General features: G+C 46.1%; 1 non-coding gene across 1 annotated transcript; it reads left to right on the forward strand.

Annotated features, from left to right (window-relative positions):
* Positions 1–7655: 7655 nt before the first annotated feature.
* On the forward strand, positions 7656–7727 carry TRNAD-GUC (transfer RNA aspartic acid (anticodon GUC)). The gene has a single exon. It is a non-coding gene; the product is annotated as a tRNA-Asp (tRNA).
* The last annotated feature ends 15047 nt before the right edge of the window (positions 7728–22774 follow it).

Below are 22774 nucleotides of genomic sequence, written 5' to 3' on the forward strand. Positions count from 1 at the left end.
AGCCAGCCGCCACCGCTCGCAGATAGAGAGAGATGTGAGAGGGATGGGACTTCCATGGGAGAGAAGAGAGGATGCGTTGACCTGTGGAGCTCGCCGTCGGATGCGTCATGTGTGCCGCCGCCGCAAGGGAGAGAGGTCATGGAGGAGACCGCGCGGGCGCAAGCGCCGTTGCGATGCGTGAGTTGTGGGAAAAGACCGGAGCGATGCAGGGCATGGCGGCGCGAGATCTGGCAGGTGGTCGGACGGGTGTGGCTGGAGGTGGGGGGAGGGAAGGGAAGGAGGAGGCCGAGCCGAGCGGTGGCGGCGCAACCTCTTCCAACCCTAGGCGTGAGAGGGGATCGAGCACATAGGAGAGGGAGGAGAGGAGCGTCTCGTGGGTGCGGGCTGAACGATAAAAAAATCAATGGGAGACAGAGAGGCGAGACGGAAAATAACTCTATGAAAAATAACCAATCAAATTAAACCGGACGAAGGTGGAGGTGGGGAATCGGTGGGATGCTGGAGGTGGGATTAAGGACGAAAAAACCCGGACGAAAATGGTGGGACGAAAATAAAACTCGGAACGCGGACTACCAACTGAAACATTAGGAGTAGACATGTTTGTGATGTATATGGCTCGCATGGTATGCCTAAGTATTGGGCCAGTCTAATTAGCACGGCTAGAGTGAGCGCCTAACAATACATCGCACCTTTTTATAAACCATACAATACACTTCCTTTAGAAAAGCAGTGCACGTTCTCTAGAAAAGGGAAGAAGCAAGCAACACACTTTGCTAAAATTTTTTTATAACGATAGACATCTATAGAAAAATGTTTGTGATGTATATGAAATTTGTATAATGTGTATGAACAAAGTAGACATCATAAGTTATATTTAGAAAAAAATGTTAATAGTGTATTTGAAAAATGTTAAACATGTATAAAAAAAGTTCTTATGTAATAAAAATCTAGACATAAAAATATATGATTGAAATAATATTAATCATGTATTTAGAAAAATATACAATGTGAAAAGTGTTCATGTAATTCCAAAAAAGTCATATACAACTAAAATGTAAGTGGCATTTAAAAAACTGGTTGTGACATTTTAAAAATCTGTATTAAAAATATTTATGTGGTCTAAAAAATGTTTCATGCGATTGACAGAATGTTCAATGTATACTTGAAACATGTGGAATATGTATTCTTTTTGTAGACATGTATTTTAAAAAATGTACCTCATTTATTTCGAAAATGGTCAACGTGTATAAAAAAGGTTGCACATGTACACAAAATGTGAGCAATATGTATTGAAATAGTATAGATTTGTTAAAAAAGGGAAAAACCCAAAAAAGGAAGAAAATCGGTGAAGATATACAGAAAAATAAAAAACCAAAATAAAACAGTGAAGAAACACAGAAGAAACAGAAAAATAAAGAAAATATGTGAAAGAAACACGGAGCAAATAACCAAACAAAAACGATGCAAACAACAGACAGAGACATCAAGGAAAGACAAAACCAACAATATTTTTTAAAACAAAATAAAAATGTAAATAAAATATGGAAAAAATAAGTGCACAACGGGGCCAATCCAACTATTGAACAACAAGAAAAAAAGTCACCAGCGGCAACTGAGCCACGAACAACAGCGACTCGGGAGCTATAAAACGCTTAGTGCGAGTGCTCCTTCGCTGGGCTATTGAACGGGACCAGTCTCGCATGAAGCTTTTTCTCCGCGCTGTAGCTACTCGGCCGGCTCATTTACCTTTTCTTTTTTCGTTTGCTGGGTTTCTTTCAAGTACGCTGTGTTTCGGTCTTGGTTTTTTTTCTATGTGGGGTTTTGCCCCGGTTTTCACTGTTGGCGTATGGTTTTCTTGGTTTTTCGTTTTTTTTCTATTTGCGCTTTTTTTCTCCACCATATTTCTTGTTTTCTTTTCCTTTTTATTTTCTTGTTGGTTTTATTTTTTTCTTCCACTTTTTTTCTCGTGGTATTTCATTTCTTCCTTCCGTGATTTTTCCTTTTATTTTCTATTTTCCTTCTTTTCAATGGATTTATATTTCTTTCTTAGTTTTCATCACTTTTTTCGTTTCCCTTTAGTTTTACTTTGTTTTTCTTGGTTTCTCTTCGTTTTCTCATGGATTTTCATGGCATTCTTCGTGTTTTTTTCATTTTTTCTTCATTTTCTGAGCTGTTTCTTTCATCCAGTTTTTAGTATTCACCGCTGTTTTTGCTTTTCTTTTTCTTCAACACATTTCTACATAGGAACATTTTTTATACATGTTTAACATCTTCAAAATACATGATTAACATTTAGGAATTATGTTTGATGACTACGTTTTTCATACACATTGTACATTTTCGGTATATGCAAGGAAAGTTTTTAATGAATGTTTTGCCTTTTGAAATATATGATTAACATTTTTATTTGGCATTATTTTTTTGTGCTAAAATTGTTTAATACACGTTCTAAAATTCCAATAAAACATTTTTGCACACGTTTAACATTTTTATATAGATGATCATTTTTTATCAAATATTTGCATTTGATATATACTTTTTCACACACATTGTATATTTTATTATATATCAGAAACATTTTACTATACAAAGTTAATGTTTTGGAAATATAAAATAAAATTTATTTGATACTCGATCAACATATTGAAAAGTAGTTTTTATTTTCAATTTTCTTATTGCACCTTCTACATTTTTTGTATGCGTTAGGAACATTTTTTATACATGTTTAACATTTTATATGAATGATTAACAATTTTTAAAATGTTCATTACAATTTTGTAAATACATGAACAAAAAAATTATATTCATTGCATTTTTTTGTATACATCTTTCGTATACATGATAAACATTTTTCTATACATATTTAACACTTTACAAAATTCTAGATTAACATTTTTCAAATGCTTTGTGTGTGTGTGTGTGTGTGTGTGTGTGTGTGTGTGTGTGTGTGTGTGTGTGTGTGTGTGTGTGTGTGTTTATTTAGTATATTTGGAAGCATAAACAAAAGAAAGAAAGAAAAAGATGAACAAATAAAAGGAAAAGAAGGAGGATGTTGCCTACCGCAAGCTAGGCCGGCCCAGTGTCGTGCTCCCTTAGGTGAGGTTGTCTTGCGGCTCACATGAATCGAGACATAGGCATGCAATAATGCCAACCTTACGAGCTGGATTCTTACGGGATTGTCTACGTGAGGAGATACAACGAGTTGGTGCTTGTTTTTTTTCTTTGCGTGAATTGCGGCGCCCATTGCTCTCTCATTCTGCCACACCACTATGTATCTATGCTTCCAGTAAAACATGCCTGCAAGTGTAGCATTTCTCCATAGGCGTGCCCCAGTAGCGACCCCGCGAGCGAGGGAACGAACACGCTAAACTGAATGCTGGGCCAGCCCATTCACGGGACCCCTTGAGGTGATACATATTATATCTCAATACAGGCAACAGATAGCCCTGGCCGGGTTGGTTAGAAAAGTTCTCATGGCCGTGCTGTTGCCTTCGGCGCCCAGGGCTAACTCTGCATGCTTTGTGTATATGTACTTACATGTTTGACGTGTTTGGTTGCTCGCATACCCCCAATCAGACCCGCGCGGGAAGAAAATGACCCATTTGATTGTCTGTATTCACTGTTCGGCCTGCATACCACAAAATGTAAAGCACCTTGGGTCAAGCCCGTTGAAAACCCACGAATCAACAATTTTCAACAGCCGGGCCTGCGGGATGCATGTGGGCGGAGGTGGCTGAATGCTAGGAGCCATCTCTCTCTCTCTCTCTCTCTCTCTCTCTCTCTCTCTCTCCCTCTCTCACTCCCACTCTCACGCCGGTGTTGGCGATCAGCGGAACGGAGAACAGCAAAGCGAGCACCGCGCGTCCATCACCGGCATCACCAACATCTCCGACAACACTTCAGCAATGGCGGTAAGCCCTATTTTCATCTACTCACTAACGATTTTTGGATTCGATCTACGTTTTAGATTCGTTTTGAGCTTTCGATTCGCGCGGGGAATAGGGGTAAATAGAGATAGGATTGAGGAGCACATCTTCACGAGTAGCAAATAGCGATGGATTTTAGTGTTTTGATTGGGATTGAGTATAAGAGGAAGGGGGAATCGTAGTAAATATTACATGGTAGTGCTAAATCCTAGCCATGGGGACCCTAGAGGCGCTTGGAGTGGCGGGGGCTTGGGCCTTGTAGTTATCCTCCAGCTCGACCGTAGCATGCACCATCTCCCCATTCTCACTGTTGTCCATAAAGATTGGCATAGTACGGTGGCTTGGCTCTGACGCCTTGACAACTACCTCCACCTCTTCTTCTTCTTCTTCTTTTTCCTCTGGATCCAGAACGATGACGGCCGGCGACACCGTGGTGGCCGGCCGGCCTTGACGAGCCTTATAGCCCATGTATTTGGCCCATGTTGCTCCTTGACTAGCGTCGCCAGACTCGGCCCGATCCATGGTCCGGCGTAGTATGCCCACTAACATAGCGACTTTCATTGGGTTAGGAATTAATGTCTTCAATTCCTCCGTTGCCGACTTCTTTACCATAGTGTCTAACCCCTTATGCATGTCGTCGATGCTGGTGAAATTAGAGCACGCTTCCATGGTGTTCTCGAACTTGGTGCGATCATCGACGAGCACCCAAGGAAGAAAGCCCTGCAACCAATGCCCCAAGGGAAGGGGTTGGGCATGGAGTTCATGGCAATGGAGATGTTGAAGAGGGGTGATAGTCAAAGACAGAGAGGGTTAATTGAGTGTGGTCGTGGGTAAGTATTAGAGCATTTGGGTGGGTAAATATAGGGACTTTGGACGGTAGGGTTGAATGCTGATCAACCTTTGAACTTTGTGCTTCTCATAATGCAGATCGACATGGAGAACACGAAGGGCAAGGAGGTGGTGGCGCCCGGCGACAAGGGCAAGGAGGTGGTGGCGCCCCGTGAAAAGGGAGGTGATGCTTGCATTACAGAAGGGTAAGGTGGTGGTGCCGTAGTTAAACGATGATGTGGTGCTAGAGGAGCCCCCAGCGGCAAGAGGAGGAACTATGGCCACTACCATGAGGAGGCAGGCCAACTCACTTCTGCAAGTTGATCCTTGACCCGAAGCTGGAGTGCCTGCCTATGCCTCTAGACTTCACGAAACACTTCTAGGACGTGTCTTGGGAGTTCAAGATGAAGACAAACACCGGCTGCGCATGGAGGGTGATGGTCCATTGATGGACGATAGGGTCACCCTCTTTTAGGCTTGGGCCCCCTTCGCCGATGTCCACCAGATCAAGATCGGCTACATGGTCACCGTCAAGTTGCTGACTCCCGACACACTGAAGGTCATCGTCTTCAACGACAACGGCATTAAAGTGGTGACGAAGTGCTAGAAGCACGACGACACCTTCGTCCTTAACGTCTAGAGAGCTCTCCATTGCCTGATTGCGCGCGTGTTGGTTTGGTTTAGGACTATGTCGTACTGGTTTGGTTCAAGACTGCTGATTTAAGTGTCGTACTATGTTTAACTTGTTCCTATGTGCTATCTATTTTATGTGTCTCTGGTTTGTTCTGCTTGCTAGTATGTTGGCAATCTCACCACCTCCACAAAGAGGTTACCAGACAACATGTGTTGCATGTAACCAACCAGTCTCACTTGTGTTTCCGCCTAAGCAAGCGGGCAACCAAACACTCAACCTTTCATTTTGCCACAGTCAGGCAAGAGGGTATGCAGGCAACCAAACAACATACAGATGTTGATTTTTAGCCTGTTTTATCCTCAACTAGACCCAACTGAGACACACATGCAATATAGGCAAAATTGATGCGGGCAACCAAACACGTCAGTCGTTGTATTCATGTACATAAATCCAAATTTTGAAAAAGTCACGTAAACATTTTTTACTCATGGACAATTAGACAAAATTTTGGAGACGTCAAATATACATGTTGTTCTCATGTACAAAAAGACAAAATTTGGACAAGTGTACATCTTGTCCACACGCGCGATAGCAAAAACGTGCATCTTATCCATGCCTTTTTTTTTTGACTTATCCAGTATCCAGTCCTTTCAGTGTGGATAACCTTTACATTCTAGTAAATTCCAGCCAGCATATGTACGATGATTTATGCCTTTTTCTTCTTCAGTGTGCAACGATGATGATGATATATACTGCATACTTTTTTGGAATGATAAATAAGTTATACAGTACTTTCTAGCTCTTGGGAAGTTCGTGTTCGATCTTATCATGAAACAAGAGGTAAGTAATACTTAGCTATCCGGTGAATAGGAGAAGAAATTTAGTAGTGGCGTGCTTGATTGAGTGTAGGACAACGACAGGAAACGGGCGGGCTAGCACATCAAGAGCGATTCACGTCATGTCATCATGCACGCGACAATCGTGACCCCGAATCTCGCACGATTCATCATAATAATCCGAAAAGTAATGGATTTTCTTTGTTTTTTCTGTTTTTTTTCTCTGTATATAAACATCTTAAAACAAGATCATCGCTCAGATGAGACCCCTGTTCATCGATCATCTCCTCAACGCAATTACAATGGCATGTCTGATGCATATTCAGAGGAAAAGACAGAAGAGGAAGTCAAAATCAAAAAGGAAAACAGAGAGCTGGTCTGTTCAAAAGCTCAATCAAAAGAAAAGAGGTAGCATCGATCCTTTCTTGAAGAACAGCTACGCACAACTAGGACGCGCCAGAAAAAAAACTAGGACGCGCGGAATTTACAAGAGGAAGAAACGCAGGAGGTTAATTACACGGTGGAGCAGAGCCATAGCGACGCAAGGATCGGTGGAGGACCGATCAGGCGATGACGGTGGCGGAGTCGAGGCGGTCGAGGCGGCTCCAGACCTCCCCGAAGGCGGCGGGCGTGCGGCGGCCGCAGGCGACGACGAGGAGGATCCGCTGCAGCTCCCGCACGAGGTGCACGAGCCGCCGCGCCGGCGCCAGCAGCAGCGTGAAGGGCAGCAGCCAGACGCCCAGCTCCAATACGAACATCTTCGATCTCCTCCTCCTCCTCCTCTTTCCCCTTCGCCTCCTCCTCTGCTTCTCCTTGGCACGATCAACGGGAGCAGCTGCGGCTAACTAATCCTCCGGTGGTTCCCAACCAACAGCCAATAATTCGCTTTGATTCGCCGCGATTGATGGATGGCCCGTTGCGCCGGAGCGGTAGCTTATAAGATACTAGCAGTGTTAACCAACTCCGTAGCCTGGCTAATGCGCCGATAGATTGATTGGCATGTCGCTGGCCGTGGCTAGTTGGCCACACGCCAGGTCTCCACGTCCCACGCAGCACGCATCGTTGAACGGATTTGTATATGCAACCACCGCTCTCAGTCGATCGGCCCGGTGGCAGGCCAGCAGCTGTGATGCGAGCATGGCGCGACGTGGTACCGTGGAATTAATCTCTCAAATCTGGAGGATACACATGGCCCGGACGTAGCTGCAGTACTGGGATATACTCCATGATGTAACATGTTCTGGGTCGATCGGGTGTCCGATTTATGTCTCCCCGACGTTTCCTGTCGTACGTAGGCTCCACCCAGAGGCCCGGCTGGGTCGCCTGCCACCTAGCTTGGATGTGACCCACTGGCTGCCGACCACTCAACCAAACTGACAGGTTCGCATGAATATGGATATAAGTGAACAGTTAGATATGTTTTGCACCCAAGTCGTTGTAGTATAGTGGTAAGTATTCCCGCCTGTCACGCGGGTGACCCGGGTTCGATCCCCGGCAACGGCGCTCCTTTTTTTTCTTCTCGTTTTCGCGGCGGTCAAAAATATCTAAAATCTACGTGTGTACTGTATCACGGGCGACGCCGGCAGGTGGACGTCTGGACGAGTATCTTGTATTCCTGTACATGTCGCTGTCACGTAGTAGCACGTAGCAGCCACGCAATAATTCAGGCGGCTCGCATGTCGGCACCAACTTACTACGTAACGACGACAATCGATCGAGGTGTCTGAAACCCCAATTGCCACGGCCCATGGCCATGTTGTCGTGGTGACTCGTGAGGGACCCGGCCACAGCGAACTACCCAAACGGACGACTCAGAGAACAGGACGAGAACGAAGGAGCAGCGGCAGTTCGGATAATCAGTCGGCCTGCGAAAGAACAGCCCGCCCGAGACGCTTCGGCGTCAGATAGGGCCCGATAGTATTGTTGGTAGTATCACTCTTTCTTTCTTTTCTTTTTTAACATAAAATAATGGTGCCACTCATGGCGTGGTTGATGTTGACCTGGGAAGGCGGGAGCACATCATCATGTCCCGTAATCATCCTTTCATTACGGTTATGCAATGTTTAGGCCCCGCTTATGACGGGTTTGCTTATCTTCCGGCGACCGAGACCGGGGTGCATGGTATCCTGGTTGCTTGGAATTCTTCATTGGCGCGTATTTCGAACCACGTACTTGACACAAATTTTATCACTGGCTACCACTAGTAGAAAAAGGGTCAAACGTGAAGCACATTAGTGCCGGTTTGTATTTGAGCCGGCACTAATGTATACATTAGTGCCGGTTCCAACGGATAGCCGGGCCGCTTTCATTAGTACCGGTTCGTGGCGAACCTTTAGCACCAGTTCGTGCCACGAACTGGTACTAATGAGAGTGGTGGCAGGATGCTGTTAGAGTGGGGCCCCTCCAGCACCTTTAGTACCGGTTCGTGCCACGAACCGGTACTAAAGGTCGTCCTATATAAACCCTTCGTCCACCAGCACTCTGTTCTTCCCCCTTTCCCCTCTCCGTCCCTCTCCTCTGTTCTTCCCTTCTTCCTCTCGAGTTCATCACAAAATTTGCCCAAAATTTGTCAAGATTTGAAGGCCCTCATCCATTCAAATGATCACAAAGGTTAGCAACTTTGTCCTTTCATCTCTCATTGCTAGATTAGCTCTTGCATTGGTTTATATAGTGATTAATTTGTGAGTTTAGTAATTTGGGAGGATATATATATATATATATGTGTGCTAGTATTTGATTTATATGCAATTTGAGGTCAAAAATAACACTTAGTTTGCATATGTAGGTGTGGTTTACTTAGTGCCTTCTAAATCTCCATCGTAGCCACCGTCGATCGCCAGCACCGTCCCATCGCCGGCACCACCTTGTGGTGAGCCTCTTGTTCATGAAATTTTATATAAAAATTGATGTTTGTGTGATTTGGATATATAGTTACTCGTATAATTATCTTACCCGTACGTTGTTTGTTATACATATAGTGCCATGGTTTTGATATCCGTCCCCGTCAGCCCTAGTCCTTGTTATGATTCGGATGTGGTATGTATATTCTCTTTTAAAACTAGTTGCATTTCGTGTTTATGACAAATTATGCCCATCAAGTTGACATAGAAATTTTTTCTAGGAGGTATGTGAACCGGAAATTTCAACCGACCCTATTGCCGAGAGGTTAAATTTAGTTGAAAGAGAAAACGAGTACTTGAAAGAAAAATTGAAAAGAATTGAGGGGGAGAAGATGGAATTGGAGTTGCATGTTGCCGATGTCGTCGATGATCACAAGATCAAGATGGAGAAAATGCGCTTGAAGATTAGAAAGATTAGAAAATATGCCATCGATAGTGAGGCTTGGTATCATTATGCTGTTTGATCCATTGTTACCTTAGTTGCGATCTTGATCGTATTTGTTGTTGCATTTAAATTCTTTAGCTAGAGAGTTATTTGTTTGTTGCATTTAAGTGTTGTATGAACTTTATGTATGAACTTGTATTAATTTGGTCTATTCGGTGTTGTGTAATGAAGATGAGCCGGCAATGGATGTACGATGACCGATGCTCTCCCCAGTTCGTTGAGGGCGTGCGTACTTTTCTGCTTGCAGCTGAGGTAAACAAGCGGGCGGATGGTTTTTTGCCTTGTCCATATGCTCGCTGTAAGAATGGTCACAATTACTCTACATCAAGAACCATTCACGTCCACCTGTTTAAGTTCGGTTTCATGCCCCATTATAATGTTTGGACCAAGCACGGAGAAAGAGGGGTTATGATGGAAGACAATGAAGAAGAAGAGGACGACGACAGCTATCCTGGCCATGGGTTCCCTGAATACGATGATACAACAATGGGGGAAGAAGCTGAGCCGGTAATGCGGGAAGAAGCTGAGCCGGCAATGCGGGAAGAAGCTGAAGAAGAGGCATCAGATGAGCCCATTGATGATCTAGGTCGGGCCATTGCCGATGCAAAGAGAAACTGCGCAAGTGATTTGGAGAAGAAGAAGTTGCAGCGCATGTTAGAGGATCACAAAAAATTGTTGTACCCGAATTGCGTAGGTGACAAGAAAAAGCTGGGCACCACACTGGAATTGCTGCAATGGAAGGCAGAGAATGGTGTATCTGACAAGGGATTTGGAAAGTTGCTGGTAATGATAAAGGATATGCTTCCAAAGGACAACGAATTGCCCGAGAGTACGTACGAAGCAAAGAAGGTTGTCTGCCCTCTAGGGTTAGAGGTGCAGAAGATACATGCATGCCCTAATGATTGCATCCTCTACCGCGGTGAGTACGAGGATTTGAACGCTTGCCCGGTATGTGGTGCATTGCGCTATAAGATCTGCCGCGATGACCCTGGTGATGTCGAGGGCCGGCGCCCCAGGAAGAAGATTCCTGCCAAGGTGATGTGGTATGCTCCTATAATACCACGGTTGAAACGTTTGTTCCAAAACAAAGAGCATGCCAAGGCGATGCGATGGCACAGAGAAGACCGTAAGAAAGACGGAAAGTTGAGAGTACCCGCTGACGGGTCGCAGTGGAGAAAAATCGAAAGAAAGTACGGGAAGGAGTTTGCAGATGACGCAAGGAGCGTATGGTTTGGTCTAAGCGCAGATGGCATTAATCCTTTTGGGGAGCAGAGCAGCAACCATAGCACCTGGCCTGTGACTCTATGTTTGTATAACCTTCCTCCTTGGTTGTGCATGAAGCGGAAGTTCATTATGATGCCAGTGCTCATCCAAGGCCCTAAGCAACCCGGCAACGACATTGATGTGTACCTAAGGCCATTAGTTGAAGAACTCTTACAACTGTGGAATGGAACAGGTGTACGTGCGTGGGATGAGCACATGGGGGAAGAATTTGACCTAAAGGCGTTGCTGTTCGTGACCATCAATGATTGGCCTGCTCTCAGTAACCTTTCAGGACAGACAAACAAGGGATACCGCGCATGCACGCACTGTTTGGACGATACCGACAGTATATATTTGGCTAATAAGAATGTGTACCTGGGACATCGTCGATTTCTTCCGAGCAGGCATCCCGTAAGAAAGAAAGGCAAGCATTTCAAAGGTGAGGCGGATCACCGGACGAAGCCTCGCCACCGTACTGGTGCTGATGTACATGATATGGTCAAGGATTTGAAGGTGGTCTTTGGAAAGGGTCCTGGTGGACAACCTGTTCCGAATGACGCTGACGGACGCGCACCCATGTGGAAGAAGAAATCTATATTTTGGGACCTGCCCTATTGGAAAGACCTCGAGGTCCGCTCCGCAATCGACGTGATGCACGTGACGAAGAATCTTTGTGTGACCCTGCTTGGCTTCTTGGGCGTGTATGGGAAGACAAAAGATACACCTGAGGCACGGGAGGACCAGCAACGTATGCACGGAAAAGACGGCATACATCAGGGTCATGCAAGCTACGCTCTTACCAAAGAAGAGAAGGAAATCTTCTTTGAATGCCTGCTCAGTATTAAGGTACCGTCTGGCTTCTCGTCGAATATAAAGGGAATAATAAACATGGCAGAGAAAAAGTTCCAGAACCTAAAGTCTCATGACTGCCACGTGATTATGACGCAACTGCTTCCGGTTGCATTGAGGGGGCTTCTACCGGAAAACGTTCGATTAGCCATTGTGAAGCTATGTGCATTTCTCAATGCAATCTCTCAGAAGGTAATCGATCCAGAAATCATACCAAGGTTACAGAATGATTTGGTGCAATGTCTTGTCAGTTTCGAGTTGGTGTTCCCACCATCCTTCTTCAACATCATGACGCACGTCCTAGTTCACCTATGCGAAGAGATTAACGTTTTGGGTCCTGTATTTCTACACAATATGTTCCCCTTTGAGAGGTTCATGGGAGTCTTAAAGAAATATGTTCATAACCGTGCTAGGCCAGAAGGAAGCATCTCCAAGGGCCGTCAAAATGAGGAGGTCATTGAGTTTTGTATTGACTTTATTCCTGACCTTAAGCCGATTGGTGTTCCTGAATCGCGGCATAAGGGCAGACTGGATGGAAAAGGCACGCTAGGAGGGGAACAAATAATATGTATGGACGGACATTCTCTCACTGAAGCACACTACACAGTTCTACAGAATTCCGCCTTGGTGGCTCCGTATATGGATGAACACAAGAATTTGCTACGCTCCAAACACCCGGAGCGGTCTGATGACTGGATTACACGTGAACAAACCAGGAGTTTCGCCAGCTGGTTGCAAGCACGTACCATGCATGACACCTCTATTGAAGATGACCTGTACTTGCTGTCCCAGTTACCATCTTCGAATATAATGACTTTCAAAGGGTACGAGATAAATGGTAATACATTTTACACGATCGCCCAAGATAAGAAGAGCACCAACCAAAACAGTGGTGTCCGCTTTGATGCAGAAACCAAGACGGGAAAGGAAACATATTATGGTTATATACAGGACATATGGGAACTTGACTATCGACGTGGTTTGAAGGTCCCTTTGTTTCGGTGCAAATGGGTCAATATGACACGAGGCGGGGTAACGGAAGACCCGCAGTACGGAATGACAACAGTGGATCTCAACAATCTTGCGTATGCAGACGAACCATTCGTCCTAGCCAATGATGTGGCACAGGTTTTCTATGTGAAGGACATGTCTACCAAGCCAAGAAAAAGAAAAGATAAGGAAGCGAATGCATCGTACGATGAGCCAAAGCGGCACATAGTTCTTTCTGGGAAGAGAAACATCGTGGGAGTGGATGACAAGACAGACAAGTCAGAAGATTATGAAAAGTTTGATGAAATTGCTCCATTCACAGTGAATATTGACCCGAGCATCCCGTTAAATGATGAAGATTTTCCATGGCTACGACGCAAAGGGACACACGCGAAGAAAAAGTTTCACACCCAAAGATCTGGGATGTGATCGGCTTAACTATCATCACTTTCTTCTGTGTTTCACACCCAGGAGGGAATCTCTGTAATAGTTAGGGTAGCTAGTTATGTGTTTTGGCATTTGAAACGCGAAGAAATTTTATGTGCAAGCAAATTCTTTCATGCATTTACTGATTTTTTCAGCTAAATGACCCTGAAATTGAAAAGCATTTCAAATGAACTCAGAAAAGGATGAAAGTTGGCATGGTATCATAATTTCACCCACATAGCATGTGCAAAAAAGTAGAGAGGGTTACCGCAAAAACTGGATGCACTTCGTGTACAAAATGGACAATCTGTTTCGAAGTATCAGGGTTTCGGACGAAAACTCATCCGTTACAAAGGCATTTCATTTTTTAAATAACTTAAGCATTACCAAATTGAATATAATGATAAAACACACTAATATTAAACATAAGAAAAAAGAATCACTGGAAAATGTATTTTTAAAGTTAAGTTATTCACAAACTAGTGATTCACACAAATTTCAAATAATTCAAAATTTAAACTATTCAAATTTAAAAACTACCGGCACTAACTGAAAGTTTCTAAAAACTATCAAAAATATTCACAAAGAAACTCTAAATACAGCAAAAAACAACTAAAAATAAATAAAACAAAATAAATAAAGCAGAAAAGAAAAAACTAAATGAAAAAAAGCCCACCTACCGGGCCACAGCGGCCTGCATACGACTAGAAACCCAACCTGTTGTTGGGCCAGGATGCAGGCCCGCAAGCCCAATAGGCCCCACAGGGCAGAGTAGCAGAGGTAGGCCCAGAAGGCCTGCTTTAGAGAGGAGCTCGAGACAGCAACGGCGGCGGGGCTTATAAGCAGGTGTGAGCGCCCTTCGGCTAGCGAGGTGGGAGTAAACTTCTGCGCCCCTCGCCTGGCAGCGCACACCCTTTAGTACCGGGTCGTGGCACCAACCGGTACTAAAGGGGGGGCCTTTAGTACCGGTTGGAGCCACCACCCGGTACTAAAGGGGGTCGCTTCCTGCCGCTTGGGCTAGCCAAAATAGACCTTTAGTACCGGTTGGTGGCTCCAACCGGTACTAAAGGTGCCTTCTATATATACAACACTTCAAAAAATTTCATTCTCCCCCTCTGTTTCTTCCCGATCGATCGACGCCGCCCCCGTCCTACGCCGCCCCCGTCGCACGCCGTTGCTGTCGCCACCCCCATCCTCGTCGCCGCCCTCATCCCCGTCGCCGCCCCTGTCCCCGTCGCCGCCCCGTCGCCGCCCCGTCGCCGTCGCCGCCCTCGTCTCCATCGCCGCCCCGGGCCCGTCCCCGTCCACGTCGCGTCGTCCCCGCGTCGCCACCCCATCACGCCCCGGGCCGTCGCCTCGCCGTCGCCGTCGCCCCGCTGTGAGCTCTCCCCCTCTAACCCCTCTCCGATCCCTCGCCCCCGGTGGCCGCCGCCCCTCCCCGAGCCCATACACACACAAGCATGAACACACACACACACGCACATTTCCTTAATTAAGTTAATTAGTATATACGTATTTTGTATGTTTAATTAGTTTAGATTTTTCAGATTATTATTTTTTCACTAGTATATATGTATGAATGCATGTTAGATGGATATAATTAGTGTTTAATTAGTATGGATTTTTTTTATATAATGTTGTTTTTCTGTTTTTAATGGATGTATAGAAGTTGTTTTTTCTGTTTTTAGTGTTAGATGCTTAATTAGTATGAAATAGCATATAGAATTTTGACATATGCAATGATAGCATAACTAGTGTTACATTTGCATATAGTATTTGTTGTCGACGATGCCCGGCCCGCATCCTCACCGTCGACCCGTTCGCGACGACGTCCTGCTTCAGAGGACCCATGTCCGGGACTGGGCTCCGCCGGGCTGGCACTGGGAGGTGCTACCTTCAGGGGCGCGACGCTTGGTGAGGAACCCGGCCCCGGGTCCCGTCGTCGACCCTCATCTCCTTTGGTGGCATTCGCGTGGGCCACTTTCGGTGCGGAGGGAGCCGGCCCCGCCAGAGGTGGTACGTCGCCGTGTCAGGGAGGAGGACGAGCATGTCCATCGCTACATGGCTGCTATGGACGTCAGGTTCTCCAATACCTGGCAGGTTCTTTGGGGAGATCACCCGAGCTATGATCCAGTGATGGTTCCTTCACTTTGGTTGTCCACCGCCTAGATTACTCTCTAGTATTCGATCTTTATTAGCTAGCTAGCTAGTGATGTATTCGATATATAATATTCGAGATGATTTATTCGAGATTATATATATTATTTGAGACGATGTATTCGAGATTATATCTATTATTCGAGACGATGTATTCGAGATTAAATCTATTATTCGAGACGATGTATTCGAGATTATATCTATTATTCGAGACGATGTATTCGAGATTATATCTATTATTCGAGATTATACTAAATTGTTTTATATTTCTTTTGGCATAGTTAAATAAAAGCTATGGCGGACAATACCGACAGAGAGAGAGAACAGACCATGTTCGATATCATACGCGGGCCAGATGATGATCAGAATGAAGAAGATTTTGACGGCTCCGAATTTCTAAACAACACCGGAGAGGGTGATATGATATTCGATCGCGACGACCGAGAAGATGAAGTCATGAACTACGACGAAGAACATGTTTATCCTGAAACAACAAACACTGGCGAGGTATATATATTTATATAAGCAGGAATCTGGTGATCATCGCATGTTTTAAATGAGTTGAAGATATATTAACGAATCGATCTTTCTTCTTTCAGCCATCCGGATCGAGCAAATCTTCAGGCAAAAGGACGAAACGAGGCCCGAACAAAAAGTTGAAGGAGGGCGTAAAGTACAATATCGAGGCATTCAAACCTAATGGCGAACCATTAGCGCCTAAGAAGATTGCGGACAAGTTCGTTCGTCAGTGCGGAGTTCTTGTGAAGGACCAACTCCCGATCTCCCTTCAAGAATGGAGAAAGCCAGCAAATCCACGTCCAGATGTTACTTTTGTCGACGAGAATCAAAAAAATCTGCTTTGGGATACTCTCATGGAACATTTCACCCTACCAGATAATTTCACAGAAGCAGATGTGCGGAAAGTCAAGGACGCTGCTTTTAGGAAGATGGCGGTTGCATTCAAGAACCACAAGAGAATGACGTGGGAGAAGTACGTCAAGGGAGGAAGGAAGACTCCAGTATTCGAGGGGATACTAGAGAATCAAAGTGCTCATTGGGACGATTTCGTGAAATTCAAGGATTCAGAATTAGCTAAGGAACGGTCGAGAATAAACAAGAAGAATGCCGAAAAAAAGGATAAGTTCCATAAGCTGGGGCCAGGTGGCTACGCGGTGGCAATGCCTAAGTGGGATAAGTCTGAGAAAGAGATGGAGGATGCAGGTGTCACTCCGGTTACTAAGAGCTGGCCCCCCAGGTGCAGGACTTGGTTCTATGCGCATGGGGGGGAGTTGGACCCGAAGACAGGCAATGTTTCGACGAAGGCATGTCTGAACGGAGCCGACGATGCGCTACTTGTTGCAATAGAAGAGGCTCGATCGGGGGTGTTCCAGCCCAACAGAGAGAACGACGAGCTTACGCGTGCCTTGGGAAATCCTGAACACCCGGGAAGAACACGAGGCAAGGGCGCTCTTCCGTGGTATGAGGGGTTTTCGGACTGGAACGCCGACTACAGAACCCGTGCGAGAAAGAAGATTGCGGAGGAGAAGAAGAGGAAGATGGAGGAGGAGCAGAGGAAGCGGGACTATGAACGCCTTCAAGGCCTAGAAGCAAGTCAAGCGGAATTGGCAGCTAAATTCCAGCGGCAGCAGGAGCAGATCGACTCACTTAGCCAGCAAAGGGGGTCTCAGCATCTGCAGCAGCTAGCGGATGATCCAGCATTGGATACCACCGCCCCATCCATGCCGAGAAGCAGCGTGGGTTCCGCCCCGGGCGACGCAGTAGTGCTGGATAGATACCCCGTGGATGACATCACGGAGAACACTAACTGCGAGCTACACTTCAAAATGAAGAACATATCCATGAAGGTGGCGGACGCCGTTGCTTTTTCAAATTCCCCCGAGGCAACCTTCCATTGCAACCCGATTCCAGCGGGCTATGCTCGTGTCTTGGTTGATGAGGTGGTGGACCCATATTCGGAGCTACAGCTTGACATTCCTGGAGGTGACGACGAGCACACATTGGGAGAGGCCATACATCGTGTCATCCTATGGAGAAAGGATTGCATCATCTTTCGAAGGCCACCGACACCGCGTCACCCGACTCCTCGTCGAAGTCCGCCACCGAGTCAGCAGACTCCCGCTCCTCCAAGTCCACCAACGCGTGAGGCCACTCCTCCTCCTCCAAGTCCGGCAAAGTGTCAGGCCACTCCTCCTCCAAGTCCGACACAGCGTCAGACGTCCACTCCTCCTCCAAGTCCGGCACAACCTCAGGCCACTGCAAGTCCGGCACAGCTTCAGGCCACTCCTCCTCGTCCAACTCAGCCCCGTCAGCCGTCTCCGCCGCCTCAGCAATCGCAGAAGAGACACCCCGCAGCTATGGTGCATAGCGGTACGAGTCGAGGTCATAGTACAGGAAGTATAGGCGGAGGCAAGCGATATAAATATGGTCCAAACCTCACTACTCCTCTTCCTGTGAGGGCTTACGACAGGACCGAGGAGCAAACCAATGCCATAGTGCAGGCAGAAGTCGACGCCCATTTTGGACCGAAACCGCCACCGCCGCCAAGGGAGAAAGTGCCTGTGGAAGTAGTTGACCACTTCATTCGTATGGCTCAACCACCAGCTCCTAAGCCTGTTGACTCAGACTATGAGCGCCACATCAGGAAGTTACATCGACGACGTCTACAGAAGGAGGCGAGCTCGAGCTCGAGCAAACAACAAGCAGCTGTCAAAAAATGCGGGAAAACCGTTGCCCAGCTGGGAAAACAGGCGGCGCAATCGATCCCCCCCGCTTGTTGTGCCGCCAACAACACGTGACAGTACGCGCGCCCAATATTATTGTGGCCAAACAGTTTACGTTCCCGAGGTGGGCGATGTGGTAATAACCCAGGAGCATATAATGCAGGCTGAAGAACTCAAGATCACTGTTGGACAACTCCTCGAGATCGAGGACATGCCTGGGATTACAGAGGAGGAAATAAAACGGAAATATGTCCGGGGCCAACCTTTGGTCGAGCCAGAAGATGTCAACAAGCTCCCAACGAGAATGTATGAATTGCATCAATGGTACATGGACATTACCAAGAGATCCAATCGAGAGTCCCTCATGGTGAATGTCAAGAAGGATGATTACTACCATGAGAAAGCTGTGGCCGTTGAGTATTCTGAACTGTTTCAGTTATACAATCAAGACGCACTCGACAAATCTATCGTCAGTTGCTATTGTCTGTAAGTGATTTCTTTCTGTAATTTAAGTCTCAAGCTAGCTGTAGTGATCCTTTTGATCAATCATTACCTGTAATTATCCTCACTATATTCTTTTCTGTGGTATTATGCAGGATGAAGATGTATGAAATGAGAAAAGGTGGACGCTATGGCATTGGGTTCATTGACCCAAACACCGTTAATGAATACACATGGAAAATGAACAAGCATTATGAAAAAGAGGTAGAGGACAGCATGCTAGAGTTCTTGAAGCGCCTCAAATACAATGAAGATATACTACTTCCTTACAACTTCCAGTGAGTCACACTTTCTTGTACTACAAATTCTCTGTTTTTGCCTACTAGCTAGCTACATGTTTTTGCTTACATATGCCCGCTTAATTAAGACATGCAAACGTGTGTGCATGCAGATTTCACTGGATCTTGTGTATCATTAAAGTTGACGCCGGAACAGTTGAAATACTGGACTCGCTACTCAAAGCAAATAGTGACTATAACATCTTGTTTGGGATAGTCAACAGGTAATTTCAATCATTATTAACTATATATCTCGGCCTATTTAGTTCGTCATTTTCATGATATGAACTATTTAATAACCCCTTTATTCATTTTCTTTGTCGGCGGGCAGGGCTTGGGCAAGGTTCATCAGCGTCACGGAAGGCGAATGGAAACCAAAGCTGAAATGGTTTCGATCCAAGGTAAGTAATTAAGTAGTACTAGCTAGCTAGCTAGCTGCCATCTCTTTAATTATCATGCTTGATTAATTATTATCTGATCAAATTAAATTCCATTCTCGTAATAAAGGCCCTGAAGCAGGCGCAGGGGACTGATCTGTGTGCATTCTGCGTTTGCGAGAACATTCGCATGATGGCGTCCGAAAGGAGCAGATCTCAAAGACAGGAATGGGTACGCTTGTCAGAACACTATTCACAATTTTTACACCATTATCGATATCTAGTCACACAACTAATACACATGCATATTGATCTCCTTCTTAACAGTTCAAAGAGGTGCGGGACAAGCTCCTACCAACGGAGCGCGTAGAAGCACTTCAAGAGGAAATAGCGGGATTTTTGCTCGACCAGGTCATAAATCCGAAGGGAGAATACTATTACCCGCTACCGCCCCCATGAACCACTTCCAATTGTCATCGTGCTCCGAAGGCACCAATTAGGCTAATGCCACTGGCTCCGAAGGCAACATGCATATGTAGGAGAAATTGTATATAGCTATACATGTGTGTATGTGTAAATTAATATGGTGGTTTGTGAGACATTGATGATATATATATATATATGATTGGTTCTACTAGAAATTCTATATATATATATATATGCATAACGTGTACAATGTGTAGTACCGTAAAATACCAGCAAACAAAAAAGAATTAAAATGGAAAACACAAAATTAAATGAAAAAGAAATCATAAAACCAAAAACCCCACAACCATTTATTACCGGTTGGTGTTACCAACCGGTACTAAAGGGCTCCCGGCCCCCGGAGCTGGCTCGTGCCACGTGGATCCTCTTTAGCACCGGTTCGTGCTGAACCGGTACTAAAGGGGGGGGGCCTTTAGTGCCGAAACTTTAGTGTCGGTTCCTAAACCGGCACTAAAGGGCCTTACGAACCGGTGCTATTGCCCGGTTCTGCACTAGTGTACGTGACACCCATCGATGGTGTGCCCTGGTGGCTAACCACCGTCTATGGCCCGCAAGAAGATGAGGAGAAAATCGCCTTCCTGGAAGAACTAACTGCTAGAAGGCAGCTTTGCCCAGGGCCATGGATTGTCATTGGCGACTTCAACATGATTATGCAAGCCTCGGACAAAAGCAATACGTACCTTGATAGGAGAATGATGCATAGGTTTTCGCCAATTCATTGATGGCACTCGTTTGAAAGAATTGTTCCTGCATGGCAGGAAGTTCACTTGGAGTACCGAACGCGAGGCCCCAACCCTCAACAAAATCGACAAAGCGCTGGTCTCGGTTGATTGGGAGATGGATCACCTGGATTGCCTTCTGCAGGCCTTGTCGACGGCCTCATCGGACCACTGCCCGCTGCACTTGGCCCCGCACGAGCATTTGCACCCACACCGGAGGTTTAGGTTTGAGCTGTTCTGGACGAAGCTCGAGGGATTTGAGGATGCGCTGAGAGAAGCCTGGCAATGCGACCCGGAGATCATCGACCCTTTTAAGAGGATTGATCTCCTGCTCAGGAACACAACGAGATTTCTTACGGCTTGGGGTCAGAAGAAAACGGGCAATGTTAAGCTGCTTATAGCTATTTCCAATTGGGTTATTTTCCAGCTGGATGTCGCTCATGAAAGAAGAAGGCTCTCAAAGGGAGAGAGGTGGTTGAGGAGAACTCAAGCTGACCACCTTGGGTCTAGCTTCGCTCGAGAGGAAAATTGCACGGGAGATGTCTAGAATTAGATGGCTCCAGGATGGTGATGCTAGCTCCAAACTGTTCTACCTCGTGGCCAACGGCAGGAAAGTTAAGAACTTCATCCCTGCTATCTCACACGAGGGAAACCTAATCACAGATCAAATTGGCAAGGAACGCATAATTCTACTGATACATACAAGGCGTTGCTGGTACGACCACAACTCATAAGCACACTCTAGTCTGGACCAGACTTTCTAAGGCATCACACCCTCAAATCTTGGGAGGATCAGACCATGATATTTACAAAGGAGGAGGTGTGGGCAACTATCAAGGAGATGCCCTCGGACCGTGCTCCGGGTTCGGGCGGATTTATTGGAATATTCTTCCAGAAAGCATGGAGCATCATCAAGGATGATATTGTTGGGGAACGTAGTAACTTCAAAAAATTTCCTACGCACACGCAAGATCATGGTGATGCATAGCAACGAGAAGGGAGAGTGTGATCTAAGTACCCTTGTAGATCGACAACGGAAGCGTTAACTTGGTTGATGTAGTCGTACGTCTTCACAGCCCGACCGATCAAGCACCGAAACTACGGCACCTCCGAGTTCTAGCACACGTTCAGCTCGATGACGATCCCCGGACTCCGGTCCAGCAAAGTGTCAGGGAAGAGTTTCGTCAGCACAACGGCGTGGTGACGATCTTGATGTACTAATGTCGCAGGGCTTCGCCTAAGCACCGCTACAATATTATCGAGGACTATGGTGGAAGGGGGCACCGCACACGGCTAAGAATATGATCATGTGGATCAACTTGTGTCTCTAGGGGGTGCCCCTGCCTCCGTATATAAAGGCTCAAAGGGGGGAGTGCGGCCGGCCAGGAGAGGCGCGCCAGGAGGAGTCCTACTCCCTCTGGGAGTAGGACTCCCCCCTTTTCCTAGTTGGAATAGGATTCGCAGAGGGGGGGGGGAAAGAGGAAGGGGGGCCGGCCCCCTCTTCTTGTCCTATTCGGACCAAGGGAGGAGAGAGGCGCGCGGCCCATCTCAGGCTACCTCTCTTCTCTTCCACTAAGGCCCACTAAGGCCCACTAAGGCCCATATATCTCCCGGGGGGTTTCGGTAACCTCCCGGTACTCCGGTAAAATCCCGATTTCACCCGGAACACTTCCAATATCCAAACATAGGCTTCCAATATATCAATCTTTATGTATCGACCATTTCGAGACTCCTCGTCATGTCCGTGATCACATCCGGGACTCTGAACAACCTTCGGTACATCAAAACGTATAAACTCATAATATAACTGTCATCGAAACCTTAAGCGTGCGGACCCTATGGGTTCGAGAACAATGTAGACATGACCGAGACACATCTCCGGTCAATAACCAATAGCGGGACCTGGATGCCCATATTGCTTCCTACATATTCTATGAAGATCTTTTATCGGTCAGACCGCATAACAACATACGTTGTTCCTTTTGTCATCGGTATGTTACTTGCCCGAGATTCGATCGTCGGTATCCAATACCTAGTTCAATCTCGTTACCGGCAAGTCTCTTTACTCGTTCTGTAATACATCATCCCGTGATCAACTCCTTGGTCACACTGTGCACATTATGATGATGTCCTACCGAGAGGGCCCAGAGATACCTCTCCGACGATCGGAGTGACAAATCCTAATCTCGAAATACGTCAACCCAACATGTACCTTTGGAGACACCTGTAGAGCACCTTTATAATCACCCAGTTACGTTGTGATGTTTGGTAGCACACAAAGTGTTCCTCCGGCACACGGGAGTTACATAATCTCATAGTCATAGGAACATGTATAAGTCATGAAGAAAGCAATAGCAACATACTAAATGATCAGGTGCTAAGCTAATGGAATGGGTCATGTCAATCAGATCATTCAAC

Source organism: Triticum aestivum, chromosome 7A, assembly GCF_018294505.1.
Source record: "Triticum aestivum cultivar Chinese Spring chromosome 7A, IWGSC CS RefSeq v2.1, whole genome shotgun sequence".
Classification (NCBI taxonomy): Eukaryota; Viridiplantae; Streptophyta; class Magnoliopsida; order Poales; family Poaceae; genus Triticum; species Triticum aestivum.